Below are 14,597 nucleotides of genomic sequence, written 5' to 3'. Positions count from 1 at the left end.
GTCAAATGAGTAATACTCCCACAATACATTTGTCTTCCCCTATTTTTGTCTAGAATTTCTTATGAAAATGTTTTGTATACTGCTAGCCACGGCTCAAGATCCTAAATAAGAACGAACATCTAGCTGGAGTCCTGATTCCACAGAGCAGCCAGGTCGCCTTGGTCAAAGCCACTTTACCTCTACTCACCAACCTTGGACATCTGTAGAACTGAGATATTACCACTTACTTTACCTTCAGATTACATGATATAAAATGTGTGAGATTATTTTACAAACTTCATATAACTGTACAAAAGGAAAAGATTGTTATTTCTATAGGATGTCCCATCCACCTGGGTAACAGAGCATACTTTGGCCTTCACAGTTACTATTTGGAGCACCTTATTTCTATCATGACAGCACACTGCTTTCCATTCCTTTCTTACATAAACCTGGCCCTTGTCCTTCTAGGTGGTGTCTCATGTTTTGGATTCTGCTTGATGACAGAGCTGATTTATCTGTGCTGGCCCTATGCAAACCTTCCACCTGACCAAGTTCTAAGCCCCAGAGTTCCATCCTAGTGTCATATGTCTGGCTAATGCCTCTCCTAGGATATGTCCCTGAGAAAAGAAGGGAACATATTCATCTATCAAACCTCATTCCCATTTCCTAGGTGCTAGCAAAGTGACTCTGCAGGAGGACAAAGGACAGCCCTGTGGACACGGCTAAGGATGAAAGGGAAGTTGTGCATTCTCTGCCTGCCTTACATTTTTGTAATTCCCCCTGTTGTCACTTCTGCCTTCCAACAGCACAATTGATACAGGAGAATTGGCCATTCCAGCCTCCCTTCTCACTATGAGGCAAATGAGACACCTGAGTCAGGTCCACCAATCAGATACATCTACATCAGACTTCTATTGGGAAGTGAGCAATGTGAGTGTGAAGGCTTGCCAGGGCATTTATTGTTGATATGGGTAATCATGAGGAGTCCCATTTTGAAAGTAGTAATGACAGTTGTAGGAAAGTCAAGTTCCTGGAAAAGGTAGCAGTTGCAGTTAGGTTGGGTTCTTGCAAGTGCAGGCAGCAGCAGCAGCAGCAGCAGCAGGTTCTTCATGAGGCCACTTCCACAGTTTTCATTATTGGCCTTGAAAGCTTAGGGTAGATTGTGTTTCTGTAGCCCTGTCTGCAATTCTGAGCCACCTAGTGCTCTTTAATACATTCCCTTTGTGAGTATGAAGAAAACGGATTCACTGAGGCTGAGCAACTCTCCAAGAGTCACACAGTTGGTTAGAGCTGAGATGAAACTGGAAACACTGTACCATCTCCACAAGACATTGAACTGCTTAGTGGAACTTGTTGATCTCAATTTACTTATCCCTTCTTACATACTCTCTAATATTTAGCTCTTGATTCAGCCTTCTTTGCTCCTGGCTAGAACCTACCAACTGAGAATGTGACCATCAAAACATCATGATCTTTGGAGTAGAGAGGACGGTTTTGCCCAGAATTACAGTGACTGCCCTTGACACATGCATTTAAGTGCTATGACAAGCTCTCGACTGAAATGACCCTCCGTGACTCAGATGTGTCTCTCTAGTGGTGGGTTATGCGTTCTGTGACTCTCTCTGAGTCATTTCAAGGCAACAGAATCCACAGCTCTTTATCAGACAGAAGCACATTGTTGAGGATTATCAGGGGCTGCAAGGGCCAGTGGGCTAGTTTGTGACTCAGAAGGGAGCTAGGATGGAGGAAATGAGACCTTACACTGTGACTTGTTTTACTGCCCCTGTGTGGTTTCCACATTTCGGTGCTCTGACCCAGACACCTCAGGGATGACAAAGCAGGTGGTCCTTTTTGGAACATGCATCAGGAGACATAAAAGGAGACATATGCAATAGATGGGCTGACAGACATAAGCAGTCCCCAAATGCAATATGCTCACAGTGACTAGGCACTTCTGAATGACAGAGAACCAGTGTTTCATTCCAGCATCATACCTCCCACTCATTTGCCGCTATGCTTAGGGAATGAAATGGGCTTTGATATTCTCCTAAGGAAAACCACTGGGAAGCAGATCTGCTGGGGAAAAAAAATGACCACAAATCAAAGAGTAAACATTTTCAAATTACCAGCTCCTCCTCGTTACCTGTGTCTTCCATGTACAGGTTGTGTGCGTCCCAGCACATTGTGCTTTAATTTCTGGTCTGAAATAACAGTGCCTACTAACTTCCCTCCTCTCCTGTCTCAGTAGAATATTCCTGACACACAATTACATTACGTTTTTATTTTCGTTCTAAACCACCGCAACTGATGGGTTTTAGCCTGATCCCAAGACTTTTGCTATGGGAATTAAATAAAGTTGTCTATTACTGGAAGTTTCAAGGCATGAATTCTTTTTTTTTTAAATATTTTATTTATTTATTCATGAGAGAGAGAGAAAGGCAGAGACACAGGCAGAGGGAGAAGCAGGCTTCATGCAGGGAGCCCGATGTGGGACTCGATCCCGGCACCCCAGGATCAGGTCCTGAGCCAAAGGCAGCCCCCCAGGCGTCCCTCAAGGTATGAATTCTATGTCCAAAACCATGCAGACTAAAAAAAATAGGATGGATGCAAACCACTGACTTCCTGAGTCATATTTTTTAGTACCAGATATTTAGTAACAAAAATCTTACTTCAAAGGAAGTTTCCTTCAAAACCCCAATATATAAAATAGATACAAGAGATATTTGATTACAAGGTTTATGTTTAAAATATGCAAAACATACTTGTTTTAACATCATTCAATGAGAACCCCTTGAAACATCTTGACAAACACAAAAATTTGAAATCAGGAGAGTGATTGACAGTTACAGTCTTATATTAAAATCCACATCCAATATATTCCTGTATACTTCGGGTGGCATAGTAATGAGAAAAATGTAATTCACACAGATAAGCATTATAAAAGTGGAAATTTTAACAGCTTGCTTTGAAACCTCAAGATATTATTCAGCAATCATGATTCTGAAACTTTAAATAGGAGTATGAAATTATATTCCAAAAGTTGAAACTTATGAACATGAAAGTTAAAGAAAAAGCACCCAAAATTTTAAAGTTCCAAAACCATCTAATAATCAGCTTTATTGTGATGCAGCTGATCCTATATTCACTGTTTATTACTCAATTAATTAATGATTATTCGGTGGCAGGGGCATCAACTGAGAAGATATATCTAACTGTTTCTTGGCATTTGATATATCGAGGCTTTTATATAACATAAATATGTACTTCCCTGTACATTTAATGTAAAAAGACACACACAGACTGAATTTGCATAAAAGTCCTACAAGTTCTCTAATTTCGCTCACCCTTTTACAAAAGTTCACGTATCTGTGGAAATGGTAGGAGAAGATTTAGTCCAAGTCTTAAATGTGAAAGCACACGCACATATGCACATATTCAAGTACACAAAATTTACCAGGACCACACATTAACAAATTAAAGGTTCTTCTCGTGTTAAAATTGTCATATATCACCTATGAGCGGCGTGATGTTTTTAAACTGTGATTTTAAAATAGTGTATATAATCAAACAATTATAATCCCCTGAAAACTTCTGGAAAACTTAAGAGTCTCTGAGCTCTGAATGTCACTCTCATAAATTATGACCTAGAGGCTGAAACTAAGGATTAAAAAGAGAAAGCAAGTTCATACACATGTCTAAAAGATGCAACTACGTAAAAAATTCTTACCCACAACATAGGAAAAAATAGTATTTGGCCCAGAATCTTGGTTCCCCACTAGTAGATTATTCATTTTGCTTCCAAAGAAGTCTAAGACGGGGCCATACATTTTGAGAGCTCTCATGTGGGTCGGATATACCCACTCTGTGCATGGAACACAAGCCTTTCTTCCTCTGTCACCCAGGAGCAATTTCTGTCTATAGTCATCTTTAAGGGAGATGTGTATTTTCTTAATAAGGTCTTTTTTTTCCCTTTAATATTGAATGCAAACCAACAGTTTGTCTAGGAGGTAAATATATATATTTGGCCTTCTATTGGCCCAAATATATATATATATATATATATATATATATATATATATATAGGCCTTCTGTTTATATATATATGTATATATGTGTGTATATATATATATAATGATGAAAATGATGAAAAGCTGTTCTCAGAAGACTGGTCTGGCCTCCAGGAGGGAGGAAGATTTTGTTGCATATCCTGTTCACCCACATCTGGATGTTGGCTTTCTGCAAACCCAGGATTTGCTTTGTCCAGGGGCAATTTCTGACACTGACCTGCCTCATCCTAGTTAGCACCTTTTCACCCTAAGACTAAGGAACAGGTTTTAACTGCTTTCAGTTCTTAGTTGCTTTTGTGGCATTTTTTTAAAAGTTATTTTGATTTTGAAAAATAGGAAAAATATGCAGAGTAGTACAAAGGGGTACAGTAGTAAATCCCTATTTATATACTATGCACAGCTGTTATAGGTAGGCTCATTGACATATTTGTTACCATCTTTCTTATAAGAAAAACAATTTCAGTAAGATGATTTATTTTCTAAAAAAAAAATCTCATATATACATGAGAGTGAAATTATCAACAGATATATTTGTCCTAGCAATGAACATTGAACATATGAGACTGATCAGAGGTGAAGACATGGACGGGAATATGTTGCCCTACGTAGCCCACCAAATGTTTGCTTTCTAGCAACTGGGGCAGTATTTTGCTATTGGCAGAGGAACTTTGCAGTGTAGATTCTATAAATCATTTGATACCCTGTCCGTGTACAGTTTGCAAACAACACTGACTTCTCTCAGGATAGACACATATTTTGACATTTTTAGTGGCTACAAAGATAAACAATGTCACAGTACTCCTTTGGTTCATTCCCCCCAGAATTCAGCTTGTTTTCAGTATATGCCGTGTTTAAATGAATTCCTGCCCTGACTCCATACCCTTGTCCCATTTACTGTTGGCAGCCTTAAATATGATTTTACCGTTTCACACCCTATAAATCATTAAAGTCTGTAGGTTCTCCCAAGAGATATGAAAGTTGCTGCTTCAAAGATCTCCTGAGGAATCAGGCAAAATTCAATTCCTGCAAAACTTGAAATGTTGGACAAACCTGCTACAGGAGCCTGTGATTTCTAAAGAAAGAGTGGGATTTCTCTCGGAGCATGGCCATGCATTTTTGGTCCAATCACTGTGATTGCAGAAGGATGTAATCCAGGCTCAGATTTGCAAGCCAGGACCAAAGTGGGCCTATGAATGATGAAGAATGGAGCTTTTGCTGATTGAGGTACCCAGGAGATTTCTACTCTGGGAACTTCTCATTTCAGAAGTCCCCTGGACATGTGAGGGAAAAGGGTGAAACTCAAGTTAGAGATTTGTCACTTTCATCAAGGCCTGATTAACCAAGATTAACCTCAGAGACACTCAGGAGAGTTTGGCAAATTCCCCCAAAAAGCTAGGAGCAGCTGTGATCTTAAACTTAAAACTATACTACGCCCTCAACTGATGAAAACTCACAGTGCACAATATACAGAAAGCCTTTGATGGATACTATTGAGAACAAGGAAAATGAACTTACTTTTCTCTTCAACCATCTCATTCATATATTCATATACTTCATCTCAATCATGAGGAAAAAAAAGATGGAACACAAATTTTTCATGGGGCTCATAAGTGAATACCAAACCCAGATTGATTTCACTCTTTCTAGAACAGGGAGTTTGGGATCTTTTATCAACCCAGGTCTTCCTAATGAATAAAGGTCCATTAATTCAACCAAAGCATCTTAAAATCTTAAATATTCTTAGGCAATACTAAGTATTGAGAGCTGTCAACCAGAAAACTCAAATCCTATGACCCACAAGCTAATCTGTATTTGTCTCAATTGAATTTGAACCTTTTCTTTTTTAATGTATCTTTGTTTACAAGCTTGTCCAGAGGTAACTTTGAGTTACTAAATTTCCCTATCTGAAATTGGGTTTTTAAAAAATTTTTATTTAAATTCTAGTTAGTTAACATACAGTGTAAAATTAGTTTCAGGCATACAATACAGTGATTCAATACTTCCATACAACACCCGGTACTCATCACAAGAAGTCACATGGTCTTTTTTAAGAGGAAAGGAGAACTTGGACAGTGATAGCACTCTGGTACAGAAGGAGCACTGGCCTAGGAGTCAAAAGATCGAAGAAACAGTTTGGTCACTTACCTGCGTGGCCACAGACAGATTCCTCAATTTCTCTGGTGCTTGATTTTCTTGTCTGAATAATGAAAAGATTGAACAAGATGGCCTTTTAGGTTCTCTTTAAATTTAAAACTCCATACCTCTCTTCAACTTACACTGTCTATTTCTTCATTTGAAAAATGTAGATGATATGGGGCAATCCTGATTATTTAATGGAATGTTTTTGAAAAGTATGTAAAATGCTGAGGGTAGAATAGCCTGCATCTATTCTGGTCCAATTATGTAAGCCAAGCATTATGTTATCCATTTTATATACAATAACTCAAAGAGCCTGGCCAATATTAAGTAGAATATACTCTTTACCCACCATCTTGCTCTACCCTCCAACCTGCACTATTTCTTTATAAGTCATTGCCTCCTTCTTGTGTTGGAGTAGGGAGCAGAAGTCCAAAAGGCATTTATGGACATGAAATTAAGCCAGTTGAATGCAAAAATGCCAGGGTGCAAAATGTAATTGTGATGTGTCCAGAAAGACAATGAGAGATTTACGTATCACAGATCCAGTAGTGGGGAAATTCCTTTAAATTAGAATTGTAATATTTCTTCCATGAATAAATCTTTAGGCTTTAGCACATATTAAACTAACATAGAGTCAGTTCTTCCCCTATCTCAACACAGCTTGGTTTTAAGCTTCAAGAAGCCAGGGAAATAATTTAATTCAACGCTCTCATTTTGGAAGTAAGTAAATGGAGACTTGGAATACTTAGCACCAACACGTACAGGATGATAAGACTATAGTAGTGGTGCTGGGACTCCTATGCCACTCTTCTGATTCCCAGTCTGTTGCTCATTCTGCTATAGTTAAGCAGTCACCGGCGAAGAGTATAGAGTTCAGAGAGGCAAGAGAGAAAACTAGTTTTTGTAACATACCACACTTTTGGTTCCCTATGATCCAGTCCTCTTTGAAACTTAGCTAATACCAGCTATTTTCCCTCTTTGTCTTTAGTTGGCCCCTAGAGCACTGAGAAGGAGCACTGTGGCTCCCAATGCAGCATCCCTGATTCCTGCATTAATGGGTCCTTTGGGACAGAACCCAACCTCATCCCAGCCTGACATTTAGATGAGCCCAGAGTTGTTCCTATTCTAGCATTAAAATCATTGAGAAATGTCTAAATTTGCATCGAAAAGATGGGATGAGCTAGAGCTAGCTCAGAGCCTCCTTTTCCCCTGATTTCACGGTTTTAAAAATAAAAAGAAACAATTAGAAGATAGATCTATATCCTAGACTTTAAAAAAAATAAACAAGCTATTTACCAAAATACTGCAATTAGCCAGATTCTTCTGGTTGACTCCATAGGCGATTCAAGCATGTATTGAAATGAAAAACTGGACAGAATTTTTAGTGAGTATACTTCAGTCTGCTCTTGCAACCAAAGTACACCTGATAAGTCTTAGGGAAATTCTGTATGAGGGTGAAATTTTAGCACAGTTGGGAAGAGCATTTTCCAAATAAAGAATATTAATATCTTATTCACTGAAAAGAAAGAGGAGGAAACAATATCTGGTAAGCCTGAAACAGTGACTGTAGTTTTCAGATGACAAGTAAGAAGCTGAGATGGCTAATTATTATCCAGGAGATGTCATTAAAATATTAGCTCATGAAGTGTGATTACAGAGTGCAAGCCTACGCAAAACTGCCTATTTTTCTACACATTGAGACTTGAAAATTTTACTTTTCTATATCATTAGTGTTATTATTATTGCTGGAATGATAAGAGGACATTACATAATCATGCCTAGTGAGTCTCAGCACTTTCACAAGTGATTGAGTGCTGCCTTTCATGGAGGAATTCCAGAATAACACCAAGTCATCAATGCTAATTCCTCGTATCCCCAAAACTCTAGCAAAGCAATCATTATTTTAAATTTTCACAATTACCAGAATATTAGCATTTTTTTTGACATTGACCTTACTCTAGGCGTTTTCCTACTGATGTAAATTTTTCTTATAAAACCCGTATTAGAAATAATTATACAAGTTATCAAAAGCCAGTGAGGAGCGAAAAAAGGTGGATTTGACACCCAGATATAGCCCATTAACCACAGTGGAATAAATAATTTCACTTCATGTTTAAATATTTGAAAATATAATAAAGATGATTTTCACATGAAGGAACTAAAAAAATAGTTACTGGGAGATAAGCAAAGATGATTTTTCACTGAAATGTAGATCAAGTCTCAAAGGTTTAAGTCACACTGGAACTATGACTCCTACTGGTTTAAAAAATCATGTTTATTGAAGTATATTTCATATTCAATAAAGTCACTCTTTTTTAGTGTACAGTTCTGACTTTTGACCATGCATACAGTGTATTACCACCACCACAATCAAGATATATGACATTTCCACCACCCCCCAAAAGTTATCTTATACTCTTGCAGTCTTTATAACACCCACAATTTCTAGTTTCTTCTGACCCAAACTTCTTCTAAGTTTAGCTGAGCTAATATTAACTGCTTTGCCTTTTGTATCCTATGGTTGGTTCTTCCAAGCACTGCAGAATTAGAAACTGTGGTTTTCAGTACAATAGTTTTGATTCTTCTATTTTTATGAATTCTTATTTTTGATGATGTCCACTAAATAATAGCTTTGATTCTTCTATTTTTATGAATTCTTATTTTTGATGATGTCCACTAAATAATAGCTTTGATTCTTCTATTTTTATGAATTCTTATTTTTGATGACGGCCACTAAATAGCGTTTTCCACAAATTGAATTTTTTTTGTGTCTTGTCTAAGAAATAGTACCTAAGATCACAAAGATTTTCTCCTACATACTCTTCTCAAAGCTTTAATAGTTAAAAGTTTTACATTTAGATTAATTTTGAGGAGCTAATTTTTGTACCTGCTGTAAGATATGAATCATAGGTCATTTTTTGCATATGGATATTTAACTATGTGTGCACCATTAAAAAAAAAAAACTATGCTAGCATGTTTTCATTTGAAGCTCACTGTTAGCTGGGACTTCAGCTGCTGTTTCTACCATAATCACCTCTGTGTGGTCTCTCCACTTTGTCTGAGGATCTTCAGAAGCCCAGATGCCTGTGACAGGTGGCTGGACTTCCTACACCGCGACGCAGGGCTCCAACAGTGAACATCCCAGCCAAGAAGGCAGAAGCTGCACCACCACTTAGGACTTAGTTGCAGCATCTTTCTGCCATACTCAGCTGACTTCTGTGGTTATGAGCTCACCGAATTTCAAGAGAAATGGACGAGAGGAATAGGTTATATAAATGGCCACACTGAATAAAAGCATGCAAGATGAGTGATATCATTGAGGCCTTCTTTAGAAAATACAGTCTGCCAAAGGAAACTCTTTATTTTACTATGCCTAATCCAAGAAACTCATCATAAATTGTCTTCTTTAAAAAAAAAAGGCAGAAAAGAAACTTTTTGGGTTCCTGGACAACCATGGACTTCCACGCAGCAAGACTGGCCATGTAGACTCATCTACATGACTGAACCACAACAGAAGAATGAGATATCTCAGGAAAGTCCACCTTGTTTTCCTTTGGGTAGCTTTATATGGTTACAGAATTTTATAGCTCCTCCCACTCCAGTCTTATTAGAGATGTGGAAACCAGGAAAGGAAGAGGAGAGGCATACCTAAGTGATGCCATCCATTTCTCACTTGACAATTCTCCCCAGATATCCCACGGTTGAGAAATGCTCTATGTCCCTTCGCTTTAGGTCCAAATCTTTCACAAGGATATGCAGACTGGCCAGAGGACCACGGACCTAAATATGTCAAGGTACCCTTGCTAAAAGGAAAGGGATTCATGACTTTATATACTGAGATGCTATATCCCCTGAGTCTGAGAATAAGAATAGCTGGTTAATGGAGTGGCTGAGGATGTTTGGGTTGGGGCTAGGAAACGTGGATTTCCAGGATATATGAGTGAGTAAATTTTATGTTATATATATTTTGTGACAATTTTAAAAAATAAATGCAATGGTAAAAAAAAACCCGCTAAAGTATCTATATTAATATCATAAGTAGAGTTCAAAGCAAAATTATTCAGGATAAAGACTACAAATATGCTAAAATCCACTCATTCGTAATGATACTAAGAAAAGACAAACTAATTGCTCACCTTTGAAGATTGCTAGGACACCAATTCATTATTCTGAAAACTTATAAAGAAAAAGTCAAATCTTTAATATCTGCTCTCCTGTACAAACTATTTCAAAATAAGCACAATATTTCGAGAAAGTTCATGTCTACAGTAGAAATTTGAAGACAAAAAGCAGAAGACATAAGAGAATTATGAAGTCACTATTCTGAAACCTCTAATGAAAGAATGGATCTAGGCAATTACCATCAAACAATTTAAACCATTAACCACCCACCTTTCTGTAATGATTTATGATGAATGGATTAGACTGGCATCATCTGACCTCACTGCAATGTTGTGTCATCACTAAAAGACCAAACGTCATGGGTCTCCTGCTATGACGCAATGGGAACTACTTAGTACCATTGATGAAAGATTCTTGCCCATAAACAAAACAGAAATCTGAATTGAAGCAAGTGCTTCCATATATGCAGGAGATAGATGAGTGTGTTTAAAGGTACCACAGGATTCAAAGAGCTAAATTTAGAATTTGGATATTCAACAAGTTAAAAGATTTAGTTCCACCAATAAATGTCATGAAAAAAATATTAAGAGACTTACCAACCAAATGCAATCTGTGGCCCTTGCTTGGATCCTGATTCAAGCAAAACAACTATAAAGGGACATTTTCACACAGGGAAAAAAAATAATCAGGGACTAGATATTAGAATGGAGAATTAATATTGATAGTTTTCAGAGTGATAATGGATTTTTTAAGTGTTAGTATCTGGTAGAGGTACAGGTGTACAGGTGAAATTTTACAACATCTGGTGTTTTAAATATTCATCAGGGAAAAAATACTGTGGTATGACTAAATCTAGATTCACAAAATATTGATAATTATTGAAGACAGGTGCTGAGTAAGTGGGGCTGATGATACTATTCTATTACCTTATAAATGTTTTTAATTTTTACAATAAAAATACTTTTAAAATATTGCTTTAATTATTCTGTGCTATGAGACCTGTAAATAATTTTGAGAGTTACATAATTAGTGGCAAAGAAAGTCTAAGTGAAACACTGAGAGGTTTCTGTTCCTTGGTGTCCTGATTTTTTATCTGGTTTATTAAAAAAAAATTAAGAGTAGTCATACAAGAAACAATGGGTTGGATACCGTTAAACTTGCTATCACCCAAATTAACTTTTCTTGGCTATGTTATTAGTTAATAGAGAACTTGTTAGCCATAGGTTTTGTTATACATATTCAGCTCAATAGAGAGAGGCAGCCTAGAATTTGAGACAAGGAGACCTCGTCTCGTGTCCATGACCTATTATTCACTGTTATTTTTCTGATTTTATTTATTTTGCCCTGTATGTGTATGTGAGAGTGAGACCAAGTAAAATATGTAAAGCATTTCAGCCATGGTGTGATACCAAATACACTTAAGTTTTCCTATATTCCCCACACAATTTTTCACACTAAGAAAATTCAGTCATAAATGTATATTTTACAAAAATTTACCATGTCTGTTGAGACAAATACAGAAGGCCAAAAAGACACCCACCTTTCTGTAACTCAAACACACAATTTAAAATATTCTTATAGTCTTGATTTTCCTCTTCAGTCCCTCATGCATTTCTCCTAAAATACACAATGACATATCTGTCCCCAAAATGCTTTTTAAAATGTTATTCTTCTTTATTTTATTTGGTGAAAGAAATTCCCATTTAATTATACTGAATCCTGTTTTGTTTTTTTGTTTTTTGTTTTTACCTTCCCAGCTTTAATCCCTTGCACTGTTTAATAGGGAGTATAATGTGTATAAGTGAACAGTTGCCAACTTCCAGATGCTAAGAGAATTTGAAAAACTATGTACCTGTGTTAGGTAAGGAACAACTTGTTTAGGATGTTTTATATATATATATATATATATATATATATATATATATATATATGACCATTAAGACAAATAACAATTCAATATCACCACCTCATACTTCGAAGTAGCATTGAGGGTTTATTTTGATCATTTGACTATAGTTGACTCAAAATGTTACACTAGTTTTGGGTGTACAACATACTGATTCAACTTCTCTATCCTTTAAACTACGCTCATCACAAATGTAGCCACCATCTGTCACCATACAGCACTATTTCAATATCTTTGACCCCACCCCCCTCTGGCAATCTTCAGCTTGTTTTCTGTATTTATAGGTCTGGTTCTGACTTTTGCTTGTTTATATATATTTTTTAGATTCTACATATGAGTTAAATCATTTGGCATTTGTCTTTCTCAGGCTGACTTAGTTCATTTAGCGCAATATCATCTAGGTCTCTCCATGTTGTCACAGATGGCGCAACACCAACCTTTTATGGCAGCATAATATTCCATTGTGTATCTTGGGTAGGTATAACATATCTTCTTCAATCCATTTGTCAATGAATGGACATTTAGGTTGCTTCCATATATTGGCTATTGTAAATAATACTGAAATAAACATAAGAGTATATATATTTTTGAATTCGTGTTTCCATTTTCTTTGGTTAAATATTCAGCAATACTCTTTGGTTAAATACTAAAATTACTGGATCATATGGTATTTATATTTTTAACTTTTCAAAGAAAAATTCCTCTTTCCACAGTGGTTGTAGCAATATACATTCGCAATAACAGTACACAGGGATTCCTTTTTCTCCTCATCCTTGCCAACACTCTTATCTCCTGTGATTCTCAAAACTCAGCTTAGTAGGTGCAAAATCACTGAAATCATGTCTTTCCATAAGGGTTTTCCAGATTCCCCATCAATGTGAACATCTCCTTGACTTACTATCTGATGCATTTTGTCTATTACAACATTATATTAGTATGAATATATATCTATAGCAACAGCTAGATCTTCATCTCCATCTCCATCTCCTTCTGTGTTTCTTATTTCACTTGACAGTAAGTCCTTAAGAACCTCTTTACCTCCAGTTGTATGCAGGATAGTGTCTGGCACATTGTATTTGTCCAAGTGGGTTGAAAGTCAAATAGGCTGAAATGGTGGGTTGTCTCACTACTTATTCCTTCCAGTTGTCAAATAGATTGGTTCTGTGAACCTGATGATTGATTACTAGACTTACTGAATTAAACTGGATTTCCAATTCAATCTGATGCCATACTGTCAGATTTCACAGTGCAAAATGATTTACGCTAAGTAATCTTAGATGTCTAGAGTATTTGTAATGTAGACTGCCCCCAAATTACTTGGAGATTCCAAATATCTAGGTGGGATTTTAGAAGCTCATGTATTGGGGTTTTTCTTCTTCTGCCATCTTTCTACGTGAACATAAGCAAATTACTTAGAATCCCTGTGCAGAATGGAAACAATCACATAGTACTCGTAGCCTAGCAACTTCTCAAAATCATTATGTGATAATGTCTATAGAGTGCTTTCTGTTTGTGAGATGGAAAGAAGCTTTATAAAAACAAGTCATTATCTGTATCATTAAAGCAATACCTATTGGAGCAGGATCATATTGCCTAACCTTTGCCTCTAGTTCTGTAATTCTCCAATGAGCTACACTATCCATGATTGAAAATAATTTTAATAACATGTGTACAGGGTAGTCACAGTTAACCAAGACAGAACTGTAGCCCTCAGGAAACCAGCATTTTTCCAAACTGAGAAGGCCCACATCCTTTAAGCAAGAATAATAACCATTAAAACAGTAATTATTATTTAGAGCTTACTGTGTGCCAAGGATACATTTAAATGGTTAACATGCAATAATAATTTGATTCTCACAGCAGTCCTGTGAAATAGGCAATATTATTATTCCCATTTAATATATGAGAAAAATGGCACTTGAAGAGATTAAGTAAGGACAATGGCAAATGAGAAATTACAGACATAGGTTATAGACACAGGTGATCTGAGTCAAGGCCTAGATTTTAACCAGGCTTTATCCAGTGAAAAGTATGAGGTCTAATAGAGGAAGAAAATCTGTTCCTCTTTACCTTGTGACATCAACAAAAATAAATTTCATATGATTTACGGTTTTAAAGTTGTATAGCACACACATTACAGAAGGGAAAGAAGTGGATGCCATAGCTGTGGTCCTGGAAGCATCCGAATTTCAGGAAGATCCAGTGGTCATGAGAAGCTTAGGTGGGAAAATGACACATCTACAGTCCATCCTCTGTAAGATGATGACCAAGTGCTACCCAGAGTTCAATTAACACTGCTAATATAACACTTAGCACAATCATGGGATCAGCCTAATCTCTGACTCACCAACAGTTTCACCTCAGTCTCTTACTAACTAGG

At 36.7% G+C, this 14,597-nt stretch overlaps 1 long non-coding RNA gene across 1 annotated transcript; it reads right to left on the bottom strand.

Annotated features, from left to right (window-relative positions):
* Nucleotides 1–10,784: 10,784 nt before the first annotated feature.
* LOC125753314 (uncharacterized) lies at nt 10,785–13,623 on the bottom strand. The gene is made up of 4 exons (XR_007404846.1): nt 13,256–13,623; nt 12,655–12,775; nt 11,852–11,928; nt 10,785–10,959 (listed from the first exon to the last, which is right to left on the bottom strand). It is a non-coding gene; the product is annotated as an uncharacterized LOC125753314 (long non-coding RNA).
* Between the last annotated feature and the right edge of the window lie 974 nt (nt 13,624–14,597).

This window comes from Canis lupus, chromosome 22 (assembly GCF_003254725.2).
Source record: "Canis lupus dingo isolate Sandy chromosome 22, ASM325472v2, whole genome shotgun sequence".
Classification (NCBI taxonomy): domain Eukaryota; kingdom Metazoa; phylum Chordata; class Mammalia; order Carnivora; family Canidae; genus Canis; species Canis lupus.
Note: the sequence above shows the minus strand (reverse complement) of the source record. Positions and strands in the feature narration are given on the sequence as shown.